Here is a 20,862-nt window from a genome sequence, read left to right on the forward strand (position 1 = left end):
AGAATAAATGTTTTATTCAACATGTAAACTTTCTACTGAAAGGATTTTTTTCATAATGTAACCTCTTTGTAATCATCAACATTTTCATCAGTCACTGTTATGTAAATAAAGATTTTTTCTCAGTAACTGTAACTAATCACAATTCCATTCATTTGTGATTTGATTACTGTAACTAGTTATACGTAGGCCAAAGTAGCTGCTCCCCAACACTGGATATCTGTACTTTTACTCAGGTAGCCTGTGGCTTGTATAGCAGGTACTTCCTCCAGCATTGAGAAAGATGCCTTCATGGTTTGTGTGACTTGAATGACAGAAAGCAAACGGAATGATCTGAAATACAGGTTTTGAATAATTAAAAAGGACTAAATAAAAATGATAACAAATTAAGTTAAGAGCACGTCTTACATTAACAAAATTACTGGCGAAGATTGTGTTTCAGTTTTACAAAAAAGGACAACGACTTTGTAGCTGGCATTTAGCAGATTCCGACAGTATTTGAACGCAGCGTTTTGTGCTCGCACTGAATGGAGAAGGAGGAGGAGATGAATGGACGAGGCTCCGCCCCCGCGCTCGCGCAGCCCAGCAGCCTCTGTCAGACAGTCAGGTAAACCAGCGGATACCTCAACTCAACATCCCTGCGCCGCTCCTCAGGTAAGACTACCTTTATTACACCTTTACAACGACACCAAGTGACTTTGGTAGTATTTAAAAAACTGTATGGATACTATAAAGTCGTCTTTGTTCAGAAATATGCTTTATGCTCACAATCTGAGTTATTATTGATGTTTAAAAAAACATATGAGATACCAAGCGAGCTAATTTCTTTAAGGTTTTTTTTTCTGTACTCTAATCACGCAAAATTCCGTTTAGTAATCTTTAAAAATTAGAGTTTGGGCTGGAGGACAAAGCTAACTTTTCAAACTTCATTCAAAACAACTCACATGAATTCTTTTGGAGATACTCTTGACTTCGGCTTTGATAAACAGCACACTTCAATTTAAGAACCGTTTTAGACAAGCTTAACCCTTTGAAGCCTGGATGGACATAATCATATTCATTTCATTCACATGTATTTTAATGGATTTGATTTATTTCAAAAACACTGGTTAAAAAAAGTCAATGGTCAGCTTGGTAAGACATGTATCGCAAAATAATAATAATAAATAAATTAGTAGAGTTTGAAATTTAAAAAAGCTGATTATAAATGATTATAACTATAGCTTTATTTATAATAACCATCACTGCAAATTCTAAATGATGTTACAGAAAATTCTAATAATTATTAAGCACATTTTTTTCAGGTAATTCCATGTTTGTTTGCTTGTTTTCTTTTTTTTTTTTTAAAAAAAAAAAGTCAGGAAATTTTCTTGTACTTTTTTTGTAGTAATTTCTTTATCATTTTTGAGTCATTTCCTCTTGAGTTGTCTATTGCATTCTTCCCATATTTAAAAAAAAAAAAATTAAGAAGAAATTTGCTGAGGTTTCAAAGGGTTAACACTGTTTACTGTTTTTTAGAACCACTAAGTGGCAACAACAGGTAAATTGTAGTCCTTATTTCAGGTTTTTTTTGTTGTTGTTGTTGTTGTTTTTTTCTACAAAACTCAGATGAACTTGTTATAATTTTATTCATCATACAGAGTATGAAGAATATCCTGTTATATCCTATCCTGTTCTATCATTTTTATCAAAACTCAAACCCAATCTAAAAAATGCAATAAGGATATTCTAATAGCAACCTTCATGAATGTCATGATGGCATCTCAGTAATGACACTGGTACATGTCACCAAATATGACTTAAAGGCCAGAGTTCATTGTCCTTTCAAGGCCAGGCTTATAAAACGACCCAGTTTCGGTGCTGTCAGGGAATCAGCTGCTAATCTGTTCCCATTGCAGACAGTGGGGAGGAGTACAGGAGATGAGGGCAAAGGGAATGGCTGGACAGATTAACTAGCCACTGCTTTTTACCTCTCTAATCTTCTGTCTTTTTCAGTCTTGTGTAACTGATAGGTACAAATAAGCTTTACCCAGTGAGGACTGACCTTAGTCATGGACATGCAACTGTTTATGTAAGCAGAACATGAGGACAGGGTGGGGGGACATCTTAAAAGGTTGGAGAACAGAGAAGGGTCAGGATCAGCAAAAGCCTTATGACCCCCACACTCATCTTTTTTAAGCAGGTTATTCTGACCATCATGGCCATTACTGTAGTAGGGCTGAGTAATATATCGATATTACATTGATATCATGATATGAGACTCGATATGTATGTAGGTAAATCTGATATGGTATTAGATTTTGGATATTGTAGTGTTATAGTATATATTTTTCCTGGTTTTAAAGGCTGCATTACAGTAAAGTGATGTCATTTGTGAACTTCTTCAACTGTAGCTGTTCTGCCATTTGTCTTAGTCATCATATCCACACTGAAGATTTAAAAAAAATTATATTGTGTAAATATTTTATAAAAGCACCAGTCGTCAACCCTATAATATTGTCGTAATATTGATATGAGGTATTTGGTAAAAAATACCGTGATATTTAATATCATGGACATACTGAAATAATGAATAATAGTAAAAAACTACTACTACTACTACTACTACTACTACTACTACTACTGCTACTACTACTACTACTACTAATAATAATATTAATGATCAATGTTCAAAGGTTTAAATACCCATGAAAGGCGTCTGAAAGCAGCACAAGAACAGTGATGCCACTCCAGGTTTTAATGGGAATAACTTTAATTTATTTTGATACTTTTAAGAGGCATAAGTACAGTTCATTAAAGTAACTAAACTTATGCTGATAAAAATAATAATAATAATAATAATAATAATAATAATAATAATTCTGGGGGTTTTAAATCAATACTGATGGCTTTCAAATCTCAACCTGATGTTTTGATGATGATTGGCTTGATTTCTTTCAAAAAAACGGAGACCGCAATGAGCAATGAAAGAAATGACCCAAAATTTTGCAAGAAATAAGTAAATAAAAGTACAAGAAAATTACTTGAAAATTAGTTTAAAAAATAAGAAAGAAAGAAAGACAAGTAAATTAACTGGAAAATGTGTTTAAAAAAATAAAAAAATATTTGGCACATAATTGTTAATATTCAAATATGATTTTTTGGTGAACAATTTCTTACAAAGTTGCTTATTGGCTTTTCCCCATGTTTTTGAAAGAAATTTTGCTTTGGGTTCAAAGGTTTAATAAAAAAATATAAATCATTTACATCATCTGTGCTTCAGGAGTCTACGGCAACGTCAGAGCCAAGATGGGGCGGAAGGAGATCATCTGCAGCTGGAAGAAAAACACCAGTAACATCAAGGATGTGTTTGACTTCAAGGGGAAAATGGGATCGTAAGTATTGCTGCTGAAAGTAAAGACAAAGAACTGCAGATTGCTTTGTGTGTTAGAGGAAAAGGACCAGTTCGGCCTGCAAGTGTCAAGGTTCATTGACAGTAAATTACAGCTTGCAAAGTTATTGGTTAAAACGGTTTTTGAGAACATTAAAAACAGAAAAAGAGGTTGCTTTTAAAGACCATGAATTCACCAATAGTGGGCATTCAGGACAAAAATGTTTCTTGGATGTCTCTTGGTCCAATGGGATCATATTATTGGTCCCAAGGGAAAGTCTGATTGCATTGCACAGATATGGTGGTTTATGTCAGTCTGTTGTCTTTGTGTTGACTGTTGTGTCATGGGTGTGGGTGGGATGGTCAGGTGTCTACGTGTTGCACCGGCTGCGGCTGTCAACACTTTGCAATCAAAGCTGATTTCTTTGTCACACTTGGAAGTCATTTAATGGAACCTTATTGGAATCAGGACTCAAAGACCATTTGGTGATGGGAACTGCCCCAGAACTCAGACAGGAGGTGGGCTTGATACAGCAACTTTCGGAATTGAGTAGCTGTACCATCCTGCAGTTGGATGCAGTACAATAAGCAGCAGAAGTGTCAAGTATGGTTTTAACCCTTAGAGACCTGGATGGACATCCCTTTCTTGTGATGCATTCAGACGCCTTTCAAAAGCATGTAAACCTTTGAACCCTGAGCAAACTGATTCTTGGAAAACATGGGTAAAAGGGCAGTGAGCCACTTTCATTTAGTCAATTTAGAAATCATTTTTCATAAAAGCTAGAGGAAAATATCCAGGGAGCTATACATTTATCATTATGATAATTATAAATTTGACATAATTATTATAATTTGTAAGGAGATTTTCAGGTTCAGGTTTTTCAGGTCTTTCCATTTCCTTGTTTTTTTTTTTTGTTTTACTTTCCCATGTTGTTTTTTGTTGTTTGTTTGTCTTGTTTGTTTGATTAGTTGTGTATTTTTAGCTTTTTTTCCCTCATTTTCATGTAATTTTCTAGTACATTTTGATAATTTCCTTATAATTTCTGGGTATTTTTTTCTTAAGCTGCTCATCGCCCTCTTCCCATGTTTTTGAAATAAATTGGGCCTTTTTGCCATGGTTTCAAACGGTTAAAAAAGCTGGCTTAAAACTATCCCAAACACATCGTTGACAGAATTGAATACAGTAGGCACCTCTGTGCAGTTTTAACTTTTGACTCTTCTTAAAGGTGAAGACATCACACCTGTGGAACTCCAGATTTGCATAATGAGGAAACACTATGAACCAGAGGTGCGGTCTTGATTCACATGACTTGGACATGAGTCACCAATTTTATGACTTCAGACCTGACTTAACAAAATCAAAAAGGACTTGCAGCTAAATTCAGACCTAACACTAATCACTTGTGGCTTAAATTAGACTTAAGACTTAAAAAGATTAAAAAGTATGTTCATTAAAATGTGCACCACGAATCAATTCATTTCCTGAATTAACTAATGTTAAAGCTGTTATTTTCCCAATCCACTTCGTTGGAACCAATCAGACAGCTTCCAGTCAAGTTGCAGAACCATGAAAATTAACGTTACGTTAACTGAATGCCAAACTCCATAAATGATATCAAAGATTAAGTTCTTTTGCATACATTAACTAAGCTGTGGTTAAAAAATAAATAAAAAACATGGAAATACAACAATTCTGTTTAATCCTTGTGGACTGTTCAGCATTTTATGCACTTGCTATTATTTATTTTTTCGTGATAATTTTGGCCGTGTTCATGCATATGGCATACATTTGTGCAAGATTGTGTATTTCCAGACCAGCCCCTACAATAACTCTAAAATACACTGTAGAAACTAAATTGTTACATTCACACTGTTTGCAAAAAAAAAAAAAAAAAAAAAAAATGCAAAACCCATTCAAACTGACGTTTTTGATCCCACAGCCATCAAAGCATAAAAACATGCATTGTATTATTTCTGTGTGTCACTCTGGGCTTTTGCCTTGGAATTTGTCATTTTGACTATTTTCCACCTGATGATAATAGAAAATATGCCAGCCTGGCTGACTATATTGGTATATTGGCATAAGGAGAAAAATGGAGAAAATACATGCTATTTCCACTTGGTGCACTGTCACAATCAGTGTTGCTGCAAACCACTGACATATCCCAGACTGTGATAATATATTGAAAATAATTCATTTTTGTCTACAAACATTTTGTCTATCTACAAACATAGTGGCATCATGACAGAAACCTGGCCTCTAAATGGGTAAAATTCTGAAAGCTAATGAATATTTTATATTTATTATTAGGACTGATGTTGGTTGAAAAAAAAATAAACTCAATTACAGTAGAAAATGATTATTTCATATAGCTCGATTCTGAAAAGCACATTTTGTGCACAGAGCAATGTGAGGCCCTGAAGGTTAAGATTTGAAGTTGCTCAAAGAGCAGTTATTTGAGGCTAATAAAAAAAATGGTTGGCGAGCTGATGCTAAGCTAATATTAGTACTCTGTTGTTATTATGGCATTACATTACATTACTTAAGACTTGACATAGAACCTGGGCTCACTTGTGACTTAAAAAACAATGACCTTGTCCACGTCTGCTCCAGGATGGGTGGCACGTCTTCTGCAGTCACCAGCCTGATTTCAGTTTCTGTTTTACAATGACATAAAATCATTTGCCCAAGTTCAGAGGGCTATTACTGGGCTAAGTGGATGGAGGAGCAGACTGCTTTCTTTCTCCTAGTTACTAGACTCAGATCAGTCTGAGTGCGGGGATAAGCCTTCAATCACCTCCCTGAGAACTTGTTTTTATCAATGGAGCCTCTCACACACGACTGTGTAATCTGCTCACAGCTGAAGCTCCTAGTGGAAGACTACATTGTTAAGGTAGTAGAGCCACATAATGAATATTATAATATTCATGATCTCTTTAAATAAACTTTATCAGGTACTACATTGCCGTTTTTCATGATTGCTAAGACACATTTCTTGAAATTATTTTCCAAAACTCAACACAAATCCAAGACTGCAAACTCAGTTCAGTGTCAAAACCAAACTATAAGGTGCAGTCAGACACATTGTTGGCATATTTCTATTTTGAGGCAATAGAAAGTAATTGAGTCTTTAACTAACCCTGCTTTAAATCAGAATGGTGCAGTATTTTCCTCAGATAGTAAGATGTACCTGCATAGGCAGGTTCACAATGTGTGCACACTGCTTGTTACACACAATAGGATGTGTGAATGAGTTGCAGGTAGATTGAATAATACATCAATGATAAGGGAAAATACTGGCATTCTGTAAAATGTGAACATAGCAGAGATCAGAGCAGAGCTGCAGTCAGACTCCACATTAAGAGAGACACTGTGCACATTTCCACACAAGTAGCAGAGTAGCTGTTGATTATTTCAAAAGCTAAAAGTTTAGGTCTATTTGCACTACACTTTTTACTTTTGCTGCTTAAAATCTCACAAAATTTGCTGCAGTGACATCATGCTCTTGCTGCTTTACTTTCAGCAGAAAACTGCTCGCTGCTGCAATTTGAAAAACCCACCATGTAAACAGCAGTGTGCCAGCACACCTGGGTTTTAAAGGGAAATAGGAGATGACACTGATTGGTACAGCACATTGACTGATTAAGGGACTAAATACAGCCCCTTTCACCTTACTTTGCGCTCAGATCATGTGTCGCTTAACTGGCAAAAATACAGTACATTATTTAAATAGGGCCTACTATCCAGTTACAATCATGGGAAAGGTAGGATCAAACATTTCCAGAGCTTGACCCATACCAGGGATTGAAAGTCAGGATATCTTGGCGTCTGCCGCATCAATTTTGAATTCTTGCAACTTTATAGAACAACAGTACTAAATTGCTGGATTGCATTTTTAACAAAGTAATACAAATCTTGCAAATTTGTTGATGTTTGTGTCTTAACACAAGATACTCTGCATCCACTTTAAATACATTAAGCATAAAATTCACATCATAATGATTTAATAAAGAACATAAACAGGACTCAACAAGCATTCAGTGCAAATGGATATTGAGTTTCACACTTGTTTGTGACTACTTATTTGTAGCAAGTCCCTAAAACTTGCAAAAGCACCGGTGTGGTCATTGAAATAAATGTGGTCAGGCAGTCAGGTAGCAAACTATATTTCTCTCCTGTCCTGCTCAGAAAGTTTTGCTCTATCTGCTCAGTACAATGGCCTGAAAAAATGTTTAGTGTAAGTTAACTGAAGGTGTCGCTTCCTCAGAGCTGTGGAGCCTGCAGTCTCAAAGCTGCTTAAAGCTCCCCTTCCTCGACTGGCTGTGAATGATGACTGTGTGTGTGTGTGTGTGTGTGTGTGTGTCTTGAGCACTGACGTCAGGACAGCAGTGCAGGAACATCCTAGCACCACTTTGTTATAGGATTAAGAGTCTAGAGTGTATATTGGTGGATGAGTGTACTGAGGGGACATGAAGGGAGGTGGTATGAGCAGGTGCAGGTTTGCTGTTTGCTGTTTGCATACAAACATGAGACAGAAACGTGCCCAAGTTGACACGTGTTACCTTTCAAGTCAATTAGTGATGGACTCAGGGTGCTTTGCAAAAGTGGATTCAGTCTTTATAGAAGTAGCAAATAGGCTGCTTTTAATATCTATTACATTTTTATGTCACATGACAAGTTTTGTTATTTTCAAAAACGTGTTCTTGTTTCAAGGTAGAGGATACCTGTGAGTGAGTGTGCTCACAGGACAACTGAAGACTAATTAAAGGCTTATAAAAGTTATAGGGTATTCCATTCAGTATTATGGGCCACAGTGATGTCCCTAGGTTAAGAAAGTTAGTGAAATGAATTTGTTGTGTCTTAATATATGATTAAATATGCTCCAGTATTAGAATTTGGGATCATTAAAGGTTAAAGCTTTTGAAACCTGAGCAAATGGTTTGGATTTCTTTCAAAAACATGGTAAAAAGCAATGAGCAACTTCATAATACAAATGATAATAATAATAATAACAAGAACCCCCCCCCCACCCCCACCCCACACACAGACAAAAATATTTATTTATGAAATAATTTTAAATATATAGTTATTATAAATAACAAATAATAACGAATAATGAATATAGTTTTCTTGACATTTTCCCTAATGTTTTTAAAAATTTCTTCCATTTTATAAACAATTTTTCAATTTAATAATTTTTTTGCAACTTTCACTACTCTTTTGCGATTCGTGGGATATATTTTGCCAAGTTACTCATTGCCTTTTTCCTCATGTTCTCAAAATAAATTAAACCAATTTGCTGAGTTTTTAAGGGTTATATAGCTTGCAACAGGCATCTGAACGCAGCACAAGAAAACTGGTGTGCACTCAGGTTTCAAAAGGTTAAAGAAAGAAAAAAAACAGGCTTGGGTGTACTTTTGAATAAATGGTAAGTATCAGTACATGAGTTTAACCCTAACACAACCAAAATACAAAAACACAATAGCAGTGAATGAATGATCCCTTTTGGGTTTGAGGTGTTTGAGGTCGGAGCTGCAGAATCACCATGACAGATGCTTCACTCAGTGGCCAAAATATGGGATTACACTCTGGCTGCCATCTGGCTGTTAGCCGAAACCAATAAGTGCCATGCTGATGCCCAGACAAGACTGTCTGGGTTACATGGTTTACACAGATTTTTTTTTTTTACTGCAGAGTTTAAAAGAGGTGTGCTTTGGGAGGTTTCTTAAATTGGATTTCTTTATTACAAAAATAAATAAAAGCACTGACCCATAATTCTAAATGTGAATTATATATATATATGTGTGTGTATATATATATATATATATATATATATATATACATATATATAAAATTGCTGGAGCTGCAGCATAAGCACTCACATAGGTATAACCTCACAAAATCAGATAAAAAGATTGCAGATTAGTTTACCAAAGAGTCCAAGTAATGAGCAGAGAAACCATTTGAAAGCAAATTGGCTTGACTTCTGTCAAAAACACGAAAAGAAAGAAAAAGAAAATAATTAACAAGAAATTAGTAAATGAAAAAGAAAAGAAATATAGAAGAAATTTACCCAAAAATTAGTAAGGAAAAAAAGATTATCAAAAAAAGGAAATGACCTAGAAAAAGGTTCTTAAAAATTCTAATAACACTAACAATAACATACATATATATATATATATATATATATGTATGTATGTATGTATGTATGTATGTATATATGTATGTGTGTGTGTGTATATTTATTTATATATCTCTATATATCTCTATATCTCTATATCTATCTATCTATATATCTATCTATCTATATATATATATATATATATATATATATATATATATATATATATATATATATATATATACATATGCAAAAAAAGGCTAAGGTAAGATGTCTTAGTAAAAAAAGATCGGGAGAAATATGTTAATAAATAGTATAATTACATATTCAAAATTTGTTACACTTTAAGCACTTTTTAACTTTTTTTTCTTTTCTTTTGGCATTTTGTTTTTTGTTACTAATTTTCAGATTTTGTTACCAGTTTTCTGGTATTGTTTATTTATTTATTTATTTATTTTTTTTTTACCAATTTCTTAGCTAATTTTGGGGTCATTGTTGCTCATTTTTGGGGTCATCTTCTTTCCTTGCTCAAGGCCTTCCTCCCATTTTTTTTTGAAAGCAATCAAGCTTATTTGTGTAGGCATCGAATTGTTAACCCACACTTTAACTCATGTATCTCCGTCCTTACAATTTCCGTGCAGGGGGTCTTTCTCAGAAGTGTATATGGTGAGAGAGAAGGCCACAGGAAAACTCTACGCCCTCAAGTGTCTGAAGAAAAAATACCTCTCTCACAGCAACCTTGAAAATGAAATCAATGTACTAAGAAGGTAAAAACACACACACACACACGCACACGCACACACACATACACATGATTTCCAATTTCCAATTTCCATATTGCCATCACTGACGTCTCTCTTCCTCTTTCAGGATACAGCATGAGAACGTAGTGGGACTGGAGGATTTCTATGAGAGTCGTACGCACTATTACCTGGTCATGCAGCTGTAAGTGAATGCAGTATTATCACATTTTTCACAAGCAGTCACCTTTGTAGAACAACATTTTGAGGGTGGGTCTCATATTGAGTGCAAGGAAATCTGACAATAACAATATACAGCAAGTGCACTTCTTTTAAATAGGTTATGGATGCCTGCCTATAATTGTTTGTTTTTTCTCTCATAAATTTACCTTCAAGTCACTGTAATTTTAGGAACATTGTTACCAAAAATAAATAAATAAATAAATACACTGACAGAATACATACAAACTATATATTGTCCATCTGCTTGTTCCATGCCATTCAACGTCATGCAGCAAAGGGCTGAGGCCTGTTTTTAAAACCCACGGCTGCTGCGGCGAGGACACAGACTCTGTACATGGGGTGTCGCTCTATCCACTGAGCCACCTGGTGCCCCTATTGTCACTTTTCTCTTAGGTTAAGAAAAGTGGAGTGATCAACAGCACTCTTACCAAGATAAGAGAAAAACATCTCACTTTCACAGGCCATAAACATTTTAGAGCAATTATAATGACTGGATTATTATATTTCGGGTTGAGAGAATGCTGCTACACTTGCACTTACATTGATCCCAATAACCATAATTTGACTTCTCTTCTATTTTCTCTTGCCAGAAAATTAAGAGAAAATATTAGAGAAATTTAAGAGAATGTTATTGCATGAGGCCCACTGTGTGCATAATTTCATACATTTCTTTTCACCCTGTTATATTTTTGTATATGTGGAAAGCTTTTTATCCAACAGAACTCTTTGTCCAAGTGTCAGGTTAAAGGGGTTAAAGAAGGCAACATTGTGCTTAGAAAGATAGAAACACCAATGATTTCTCCTGTGTGTGTGTGTGTGTGTGTGTGTGTGTGTGTGTGTCTGTGTGTGTTTGTGTGTGCACGCGCGTGTGTGTGTGTGCAGGGTGTCAGGCGGGGAGCTGTTTGATCGCATTCTAGATAAGGGGTTTACACCGAGAAGGACGCAAGCACAGTGATCAAACAGGTGCTGCAGGCCGTCAGCTACCTCCACGAAAACAGCATTGTGCACCGGGACCTTAAGGTAGCGCGCGCGCACACACACACACACACACACACACACACACACACACACACACACACACACACACACACGCATGCACACACGCACACACACACATCCACACACACGCGGCATAATTTTATAACCCAGAAGAAAGAAAATTAAAAGCTGGAATGACTAAAGCACTTTGTAATAAAGGCAGTTTTAGACAGAGATTGTTTGTGGATGTTTAACTGAAGCACTTTCTAGGTTTAAATAATTAACAGTCAGTTAAAATACAAATGCAAATTCACATTTACATAATTTTTTTTACTTTCTACTGTTTTCTTTGTCTCTGTCTGTGTCTGTGCGTGAGCAGCCGGAGAACCTGCTGTACTATAACACGGATGAGAACGCTAAGATCATGGTCAGTGACTTTGGTCTGTCTAAGACGCTGGAGCACGGCTCCATGTCCACGGTGTGTGGTACACCAGGATATGTTGGTGAGTTTATGGCAAAGGCCATTCATATACTTTTTTTTTTTTTTTTTGCAATGCTCTCCTGCTATCGATACCAGATAAAAAATAGTACATTTAAAAATAATTACATTTAAATTTAAAAAAAAATATGTTCACATAATTCAGGAGTAAATTCCATTCATTGATTACTAAAAATTTCCTCAAATTAAGTTACAAATAAAAGTAAAAAAACCCAAAATGAAACAAGAAAATTACCTAGAGAACATATAACATAAACATATATTTTTATGTTATATATGCAACATGATTGTAAATACTCTGTATATAACTATGAAATATTATATATAGTTTTCTGCCCCCCCCCCCCCCTAATTTTCAAGTAATTTCTTGCAACCTATTACTAAATGTTATTACATTTTATTCTGTTTTGCCATCTCATGGCCTTTCCCCCCATATTTTCAAAATAAATCAAACCACTTTTCTAATGTTTCGTAGTTTTAAATGGTTGTAAAGGGCAACAACAAAACTGATGTCAGTCTAGGTTCTAAAGGGTTAAGATATTTTCACTTTGTAATCTATTACATTCGGCAGTTGGCAATCATGAGTAGAAGTGTTCACGGTGACATTTTCCAATCCCAACAACAACAACAACAACAACAACAACAACAACAACAACAACAACAACAACAACACAGTTGAACACTGATGATCCTTGATTACAGTGATAATAACATGAATATTAGAGAACAGTCATGGTAAAAGTACTTTATTTTGAACTTGTTCTCACTCTGTTTAACTGCATGAGATTCACTACTGTTTGTCACTCTACAGCCCCTGAGGTTTTGGCCCGGAAACCCTACAGCAAAGCAGTTGACTGCTGGTCCATTGGAGTTATCACCTACATTCTGTGAGTACTTTTTCTGCTTTTTAACACTAGGCAGGTTTTTCATTACAGATTTGTGCAAAACTTCAGCAATATTTCCAAAATGCCGAAAAAATAGAATTGCGAGAAGACAGCATTTCGACTGAGTGATGTTCTGCGATTGTCCTCTGGCGATAACACGCTAATAAGCATGGCGATGGATGTTGAAAACATTAGCAGCTTTATTTCTATTGCAGCCACCACACTAGCCGTCATTATTAAAGGCAAGCCCCTTATACGTGGGAGTGGCCATGTATGAGGGATTTCTGGGAGGTGATAGCCCATGATTTCACAGAAGAATTTTGGATTCACAACTTCCACATAATCCACTCAACTTTTGAAGAGCTATGTGACCTAGAAATGCCAAAAAATGTTTCCATTGCAGTTTTGCAAGCGTAAAAATGGTTTTGAGATACGTGGGAGTTTTTCTCAAAATTAACGTGTTTCAATTTAGTGTATTTAAAATTCGCAATTTCAATTTGCGCAATTTGAGGGTTAATGGAAACCTGCTTACTGCCACAGCACATTATATGACAGTTTATAAATAGTATTCACAGACAGGAGAACTGAGAGGATTCATTTTGGAGCCATTTTCCCTATTATATAAGCCTATTTCTGAAAGTTTACTTTGAATAATAAGCTCAGAAGCCAGAGATTATGCAATTAATATATAAACTATTATGTTGAGAAATCATAGTTTTTCCATCAGTTAATTATAGCATATTTAAAATGAATCCAAAATGTAGATGAAAGAGACAAACAAAAGGTGTATATGAAGGGATTAGCTGAGTTCATTGTTTGGTTGTTTCAGCCTGTCTGGCTACCCTCCATTCTTTGAAGAGAACGAGACTCGTCTATTTTCAAAGATCATGAGAGCCGAGTACGCCTTTCATTCACCTTTCTGGGACAACATCTCTGAGTCAGGTATGAAAACAGTCCAAAACATCTCAGTCTTCACTAAACTTCATGAAATCTAATACCCATGCTCTTTATCTTTTGAATTATGTTTGCTTTGATACACTGCTTTGACACTAATCCCAATGACTGTGACTGAGACTGGTCTAGTCTATAGTCTAGCTTCTTTTGGCTTTGAAGAGCTTCAGAATCTTTTTTTCTTTTCAGCTCCATGTTTAGTCATCTGACCTGCAGCTTGACTGTTTTGTTTCACCCACATAGTTTCAAATGTTTTCAGCAAAAATGCCCCAGAACAGCAGATAGACACAGTTTAGTTCTTTGCAAGCAGTTTCAGGAGTGCTATTACATCATATGACTGGCTGAATATTGATCAAGTGATAGCAGTTACATAGCAAGGGTAATTCTCCAGATACTTTCATTGAATCTCTCTCTAGCCAGCTGCTACCTTATTTAGGATTTTGAAGTTAAGTGATGAGATGTTGTGTAGATAACAGCTCATTTCAACATCATGACTCAGCTGTTCCTTCTCCAGTATGGAGCTTTCAAAGCGAGTGATAGGAATAAGTAGAAGCTTGGCGTCCAAATGAAGTTCACCTAAAAATGGCACATTGTGCTGCTTGCTGCCAGTTGGAAGACTCCTGTAGAAAGTGATGCAAACAAACTAAAGCTTGCTCACATCACATTCAGTTAGGACACTGGTAAAGTAATCCCTTCAAATAATCTATTTTTACAGACAGACAGCAACTGTAAATTATTTAGAAATACTACATATTTAAACTGCAACTGTAAATCAGCAAAGGGGAAAGTCATATTTTGTATTTTAACCCTTTCAAACCTCTGCAAATTGGCTTTATTTCTTTTGCATACACTAATAGAAGGGAATGAGTAACTTAATGAGAAATGACTCAAACATCTGCAAGAAATGAGCAAAAATGCATTAAAATATTACCTGAGGCACAACAAAACAAACTAAAGAAAATGAACTGAAAAGAAAAATGCTAAAATAAAAAAAGTAACATAATTTAAAATATAAAGTTATAGTAATTATAATTAGAGGGGTTTTTATTACAATTTTCTAATAATTCTCCCTCTCTGACTCTTTTACAAAGCAGATTTTCAGGTCATGTTCTTGTCACCTTTTGCTATTGTTTTTTCAATTTGAGGCAAATTTATTGCCAAGTTGCTCATGCCTCTTTTTTCATATTTTTGAAAGAAATTAACTCACGTTTAAAAGATTTTAATGTTATTGAAAGGTGCCTGAATGCAGCACAAGAAAACTGATGTCTATCCTGGTTTCAGAGGGTTAAATACCTAATTTTCATTTTCTCTGTTACTCCCCAAACCTATAAAGAGTGTTATATTATTGTATAGGAGAAGGCCAGCATGCATCTGGACTTGCAATGTTCTCCTAAAGTCAAAAGATTTGGTTCGTAACTCGCCTGATTTCATTCCAGCTCTACTCATTTGATTAAATGTGACAAAAGTAGTGCCATAGGTACGATTAACCTCGCTGTTAGCTAAGTATAGATCTGGATGCGTTCATATATCCGCAGAGATTAACCTAATAGGCTGGAGACCAACACACCCAGTTACATCATCCATAGCTATAATGGTTTGACCTGCTGGGATTAGGTCAGATATAATTGCTGCAGGGACAAAATGGGAAAGTACAGTTCTCACTTGACTTGGATTAAATAACCTGGTATTAAGATACATGCGAGATGACTGCCCTCCTAACCAAAAAAAGGGTAAAAACCTGAAGGGAAATGTAAAACAGAAAAATTCATGCTTGTTTAAAATGTGAACACACTGAGTGAGGGAAGATGTTAAAAGGTTGATAGATACTTTCAAACCATCACAGTGCAGGGTCTACTTTCCCTTCTTTCATTTCCAGTTGTGCAGCTGAAGCCCTCTTTCGTTTTTGTTTTTTGTTTTTATTTTTCATCTGGTAGTGGTAGTGTCTGTCTTTCACTTTCATTTGAGGTTTTTGGTTAGGTTTTGTTTGTCTGGCTGCAGTTACCTCACCAGGATACCTGTCTCTTGTTGTATCCTGAAAATTTGACATAAAATGTGTATGATTTTTAGACAGAATCATACATAATTTCAGTATAGGTGACCAGATGTGTATAACTGTGTGCTTGCAGCAGGTCAGAGTGCTCAAACTAACAGGTGTTTGTGCCGATTCTCTACAGCCAAAGACTTCATCAGGAACATGATGGAGAAAAACCCCCCGAAACGCTTCTCCACTGAGCAGGCACTCAGACACCCATGGTTAGTCCTTCCTCTTCATACACACACACACACACACACACACACACACACACACACACACACACACATACACAAAAGGTTGCTATAGATAAATCCAGTGACCACACGTGTATTCAGCCATCTAGCGCTGCTGCCATTACTTAGGTGGCAAGTCGTAGTAACAGTGTCTGGTGCTGACAGTGTTGGCAGCAAATGTTGTCAGTTTTCAGAACTATTTCAGCTAACTGATGACAAACCTTGGCATAAAACATGCACATTATTTACTACCATATCTGCCAAATAAATGTTACATTACCATGATAAAAAAAAAAAATCAGTCATGCTGATGGTGTTCTGGTTTACAGACTATTAACTGGTGACATTCTGTTCAAATTGCTCGAATTGTTCTAAGTTGCATAAATTGTTGGCGTAGATAGTAAACAGCTGAATATGCATTTCACTAGAATTAATGTCTCGTGGTTGTATGCCAGACACACACACACACACACACACTTTTTTCCATATGATCTCATCAGTAATCAGTGACTTGATTGCAGGATTGCTGGAAACACAGCTGCTGACGTGGACATTTATCAGTCTGTCTGCGAACAGATGGAGAGAAACTTTGCCAAATCCAAATGGAAGGTAGGTGACGCTGCTATCAGCTCAGTGAGTACTTTATGTTGCAAACACACTAGCTTTTGTTAGCCATGGTCATAAGCTTAGCTAATCATGCAACACACTAACAAATACGGTGTATGTAGCATTATGTTTCCTAAAAATGAGTGCAACTATATATATTTATATATATTCTAAAAATTACATATAAATTCAGGATATGGTGTTTTCATGCTCAAACTCATAAACAGGCCACTCCAAAAAAGCCTGATCATAAACTGATCTTCAAATCCATGTACACACTGAATTATAGGCAAAATCTTAGCAGATTAACAAATAGATGCAAAGTGGATTTTTTTTTTTTAGATTATGACAACTGGTCACCATCCATTGAGCATTGAATTCGTCATATATATTTAAATGGACCACATCTGCTCAGTGAAAAACACTCCCGACGCTTTATAGTGACCTTGAAAGTCTATGGGGAAAGTAAATTACTCTAAAAAGATGATAACTTTGTAATTTAACCCTCTGAAACCTGGAGCTACATTACTTTTCTTGTGCTGCTGTTTGACACCTTTCACATGTATTTAAACCTTTAAATTTTGAGCAACTGGTGCAATGTCTTTCAAAAACAAGGAAAAAAAAGCAATGAGCAACTTGGTAAGAAATGTTCCACAAATTCAAGAAATTAGTAAATTTTAAAATGTATTATTTAAAAACCTAGGGAAAAAACTATATTTCTAATCATCATGATTACAATTTTAAAATTATGTTATATAATTATGTTTATTTTTTAAACTAATTGTCAGTTAATTTTCTGTCATTTCTTTTACTAATTTCATACATTTTTTTGGGTCATTTCTACTTCCGCTGCTCATTGTCTTCATTTACTGAGGTTTTGAAGGGTTAAATTCACAGTGACTTTATTGCAGAGTGGTTTGTAAGGTAAAGGTTTAAATTTAGTTTCAAATGTAATTACATAATGCACTTTGAGGGATAGTTTTGATTTTTTTTTATACTTATATGACTTTTATTAGGTACTTGTCCTTAGTCTGTTTATGATGCCACCAGGAGAAGTAGGCAGGAGCACCACTACAGAAGCTATGTACTCAACAAGACTGGTTCACAGAGAAAAGGAGTCGAGAGTGCGACTTGGTTGAAGAATAAAAATACTTTCAAAATTTCAGTGCACAGGAAAACAATCCAAAAAGGGCTAGGCAAACGGTGAGGTCAAAAATTGAGCTGGGACCTAAACAACCAGGAACACGTGGGAGAATGCTAGAACACCAGACACAAAGATGAAGTGGCACAGAGAGCAGGGAGCACACAGGCTAAACAGCAGGGCTAATAGGACACAGGTAAAACACATCAGGGTGGGGCAGACAATCATGAAAGCGGGAAACACAAGAGGGCAGCAAGTGGGGATATGAGAGGAGAGCTGAGTAACAAAAAAACCCCAGGAAATCAAACTAAATAATGGAAACTATGGAAAATATAAACTATGTAACTTGACCAGACGTGACAGTACTGCTGTTAGCAGCTTGCGATAAATGGGAGTTTATTCGAAATTGATGTTTCCTTTCTTAGATGTATTTTATAAATACGCAATTTCATTTTGCAGAATTTGAGGGTTAATGAAAGCCAGCCATGACATACATGACAGGCTCTCCTTACTAGTTCAAGACAGATGTTTCATGCCAGACGCAGGCAGCACCAGTATAACGGCTCTCTTTGTTTCCAACAGCAAGCCTTCAATGCAACCTCAGTGATCCACCACATGAAGAAATCCCTCACTGAGCCCTCAAACCTCTGCTTGCCCGAAATCATAGTGCAGTCCTCCTCCGACAATGACCTGGAGGCACTGCGACTCGACTGCCATGATGAGGCCGATGCCCTTGACCCAAATGGGAATCCAATTCATGCAGGCAACCATTTGCCATGCAGTAATTGTGAGTCAGATAGAGGTCTCTGTCTTCCACCACTGAGAGCGTCTCACAGTGAGCCTGGAAACGCTCCCACCAATGATGAATCAAGAGAGGTCAATGACTTTATTTCGGAGATGGACACTCCTTTCAGGCCATCCAAGAAGTAAGAGATGCTTTGCTGCTTTTTTTTTAGCTTCCAGAAATATAAGAAAAAAACGGGGATACAATATTGCAGTAATTTAGACCTGGATATATAAAGCTTTAAATTTGCAGGTGAAGTCACTAAGACATTTCATTGCTATTTTAATAATATTCAGTTTGCCTCTTCCATAAGTTCATCATCCAATGGCATCCCTAAAAATGAAGAAAATGAATTTTATTACATTTTTAAAGATATATATTTAAAAAATCCTTCACATTTTTCCAAATTTTGTTAACTTATGACAAACTTTAAGTATCCCTATATCATGTTAAAATTACGAGATTGATATTTTCTGCCAAAAGTATCAGCGATTCGTATTTATTGCATCGGGGTGATCATCATTTATGTTAATTAGAAATTGCCATGTTTCATGAATGGAGCCTTGAGGTACCCTGTGAGTAATTATATCGTTTTTGCATCTTCGGCAGTTTTTCTCAAACTTTTTTTAATTCACGTACCACCTTTGAAATATTTTTCATCAGGAACATGAACATGTTTCAGCTAAGTACTCACTGACCAGTGCATTTTTTATTTATTTTTTTAAACAAAATTTACAACATTTACATTATTTATTGATCTTAAATTATCATTTTTACTAAAAATCCCCCTGCAGTAGTCCAAAGTGCCCCTAGTACCCATTTGAGAAACACTGGGCTATGATATAAATAATTAACAAAACATTTATAAACATTACACCTTTTGCTAACGGATAATTAGTTAGATTTAGGGTCTATTGCTTCTGATAATTTTTAAGGAATATTTCAAAACTATGTATTATTTCCAAATTTTTTTGTACTTTCAAGAAATGCTGTAGATAATGTACCTCGAGTGTGGGTGATATTATTGTTACACAGACCCTGAATAATTGTTATGAGGACTGTACATTATTGTGCATTGTGTAGATGCTTTAGAAGTCTATTTATATTTGGAGATTTAGTCTTTTTTGTGCATTTCTCTCTATAAACCTGAATGTGTGATGTGTTGCAGCATGGATGCTGTGTCTCCCAGGAAGGACAGTCTTCAGTCTGGAGTGTGTTCTGTCATGTGATTGGTTGGCTAACCTGAGATGAATCTCATGAAGGTAAAGAGTCATCACTGTCAGTTGGAATTTAGACAATGACTTTACAAGTTTCTAATTCAAGCCAACTGATGTCACTGATAAAAAAAAATCCTTAAAAATTCTCTCTTCATTTGTAGTTTGTCTTCTGAGTTGGCGGCATTCCACATGATGTGAAGGTATCGGCACGCTGCTCAGCTTTCTCATTTGCTGTGGTTCTGTGCTGCAGAACACATGTTCCATCAACAGACACATGCAGTATCTGCACTATAATAAACACTTTACCATGGGATGATCGTCTGTCTGTAATTACCACCAAATTACAGCAGACACAAGCGGGAATTCTTCATTAGAATTCATACAAATTGTGTTACGCTGATGACATTTATTTTTTCAAAACTATTATTATCTATTATTCTCAACATGTTCTCTCATCAAATACCATTAAAGTGTATTTGTTTTGAATAGATTTAAGTGGCATATGCAACGTGAAAACTTATTAATAATTTTTCTTTAATTCTGTTTGACTGATATGGCTGTACTTTCATTCAATTCCAATGGCTTATATGTTTTTCTAATGCACATACTCTTGTTAAGACTCTGAAACATTAGAGTCATGTATGCTCTGTGTGACCTTCTCTTTAAAGGTATATTCACCGTTGGACACTATAACAAAATCTGGGAATGTACCTCTAACTTTAGAGTTTGGACTTTTAAACCTGGCAGGCACATTTTTGGACACATGTTATTATTTTTCCATTTATGCTGGATTACATTAATGGATTATAACGATGGATAGTTAATTTTGTTTATGAGATTAAACCTTATTTTGAGGTCGAATCACACAGCAGCCAGGTGTTTGCTGTGTTTTCTCTGATATGTACATATGCTACTCTCTTGTTAATCAACTGAACTCATCAAGTGCCACAATATGGTGTAAAGATGTTGTCAGCAACAGTGATGTCGCGGAGGATTCTTAATTCACATATTTAGTGACAAACATGTTTTTGATGTTATTTTTTCTGAATAAATCTTTTGCTT

The 20,862-nt window shown here is 35.7% G+C and overlaps 1 pseudogene; it reads left to right on the forward strand.

The window, feature by feature from the left end:
* The first annotated feature begins 625 nt into the window (after positions 1-625).
* On the forward strand, positions 626-20,819 carry LOC121952221 (annotated as a pseudogene).
* The last annotated feature ends 43 nt before the right edge of the window (positions 20,820-20,862 follow it).

The sequence above is a fragment of the Plectropomus leopardus genome, chromosome 2 (genome assembly GCF_008729295.1).
Source record: "Plectropomus leopardus isolate mb chromosome 2, YSFRI_Pleo_2.0, whole genome shotgun sequence".
NCBI lineage: Eukaryota > Metazoa > Chordata > Actinopteri > Perciformes > Serranidae > Plectropomus > Plectropomus leopardus.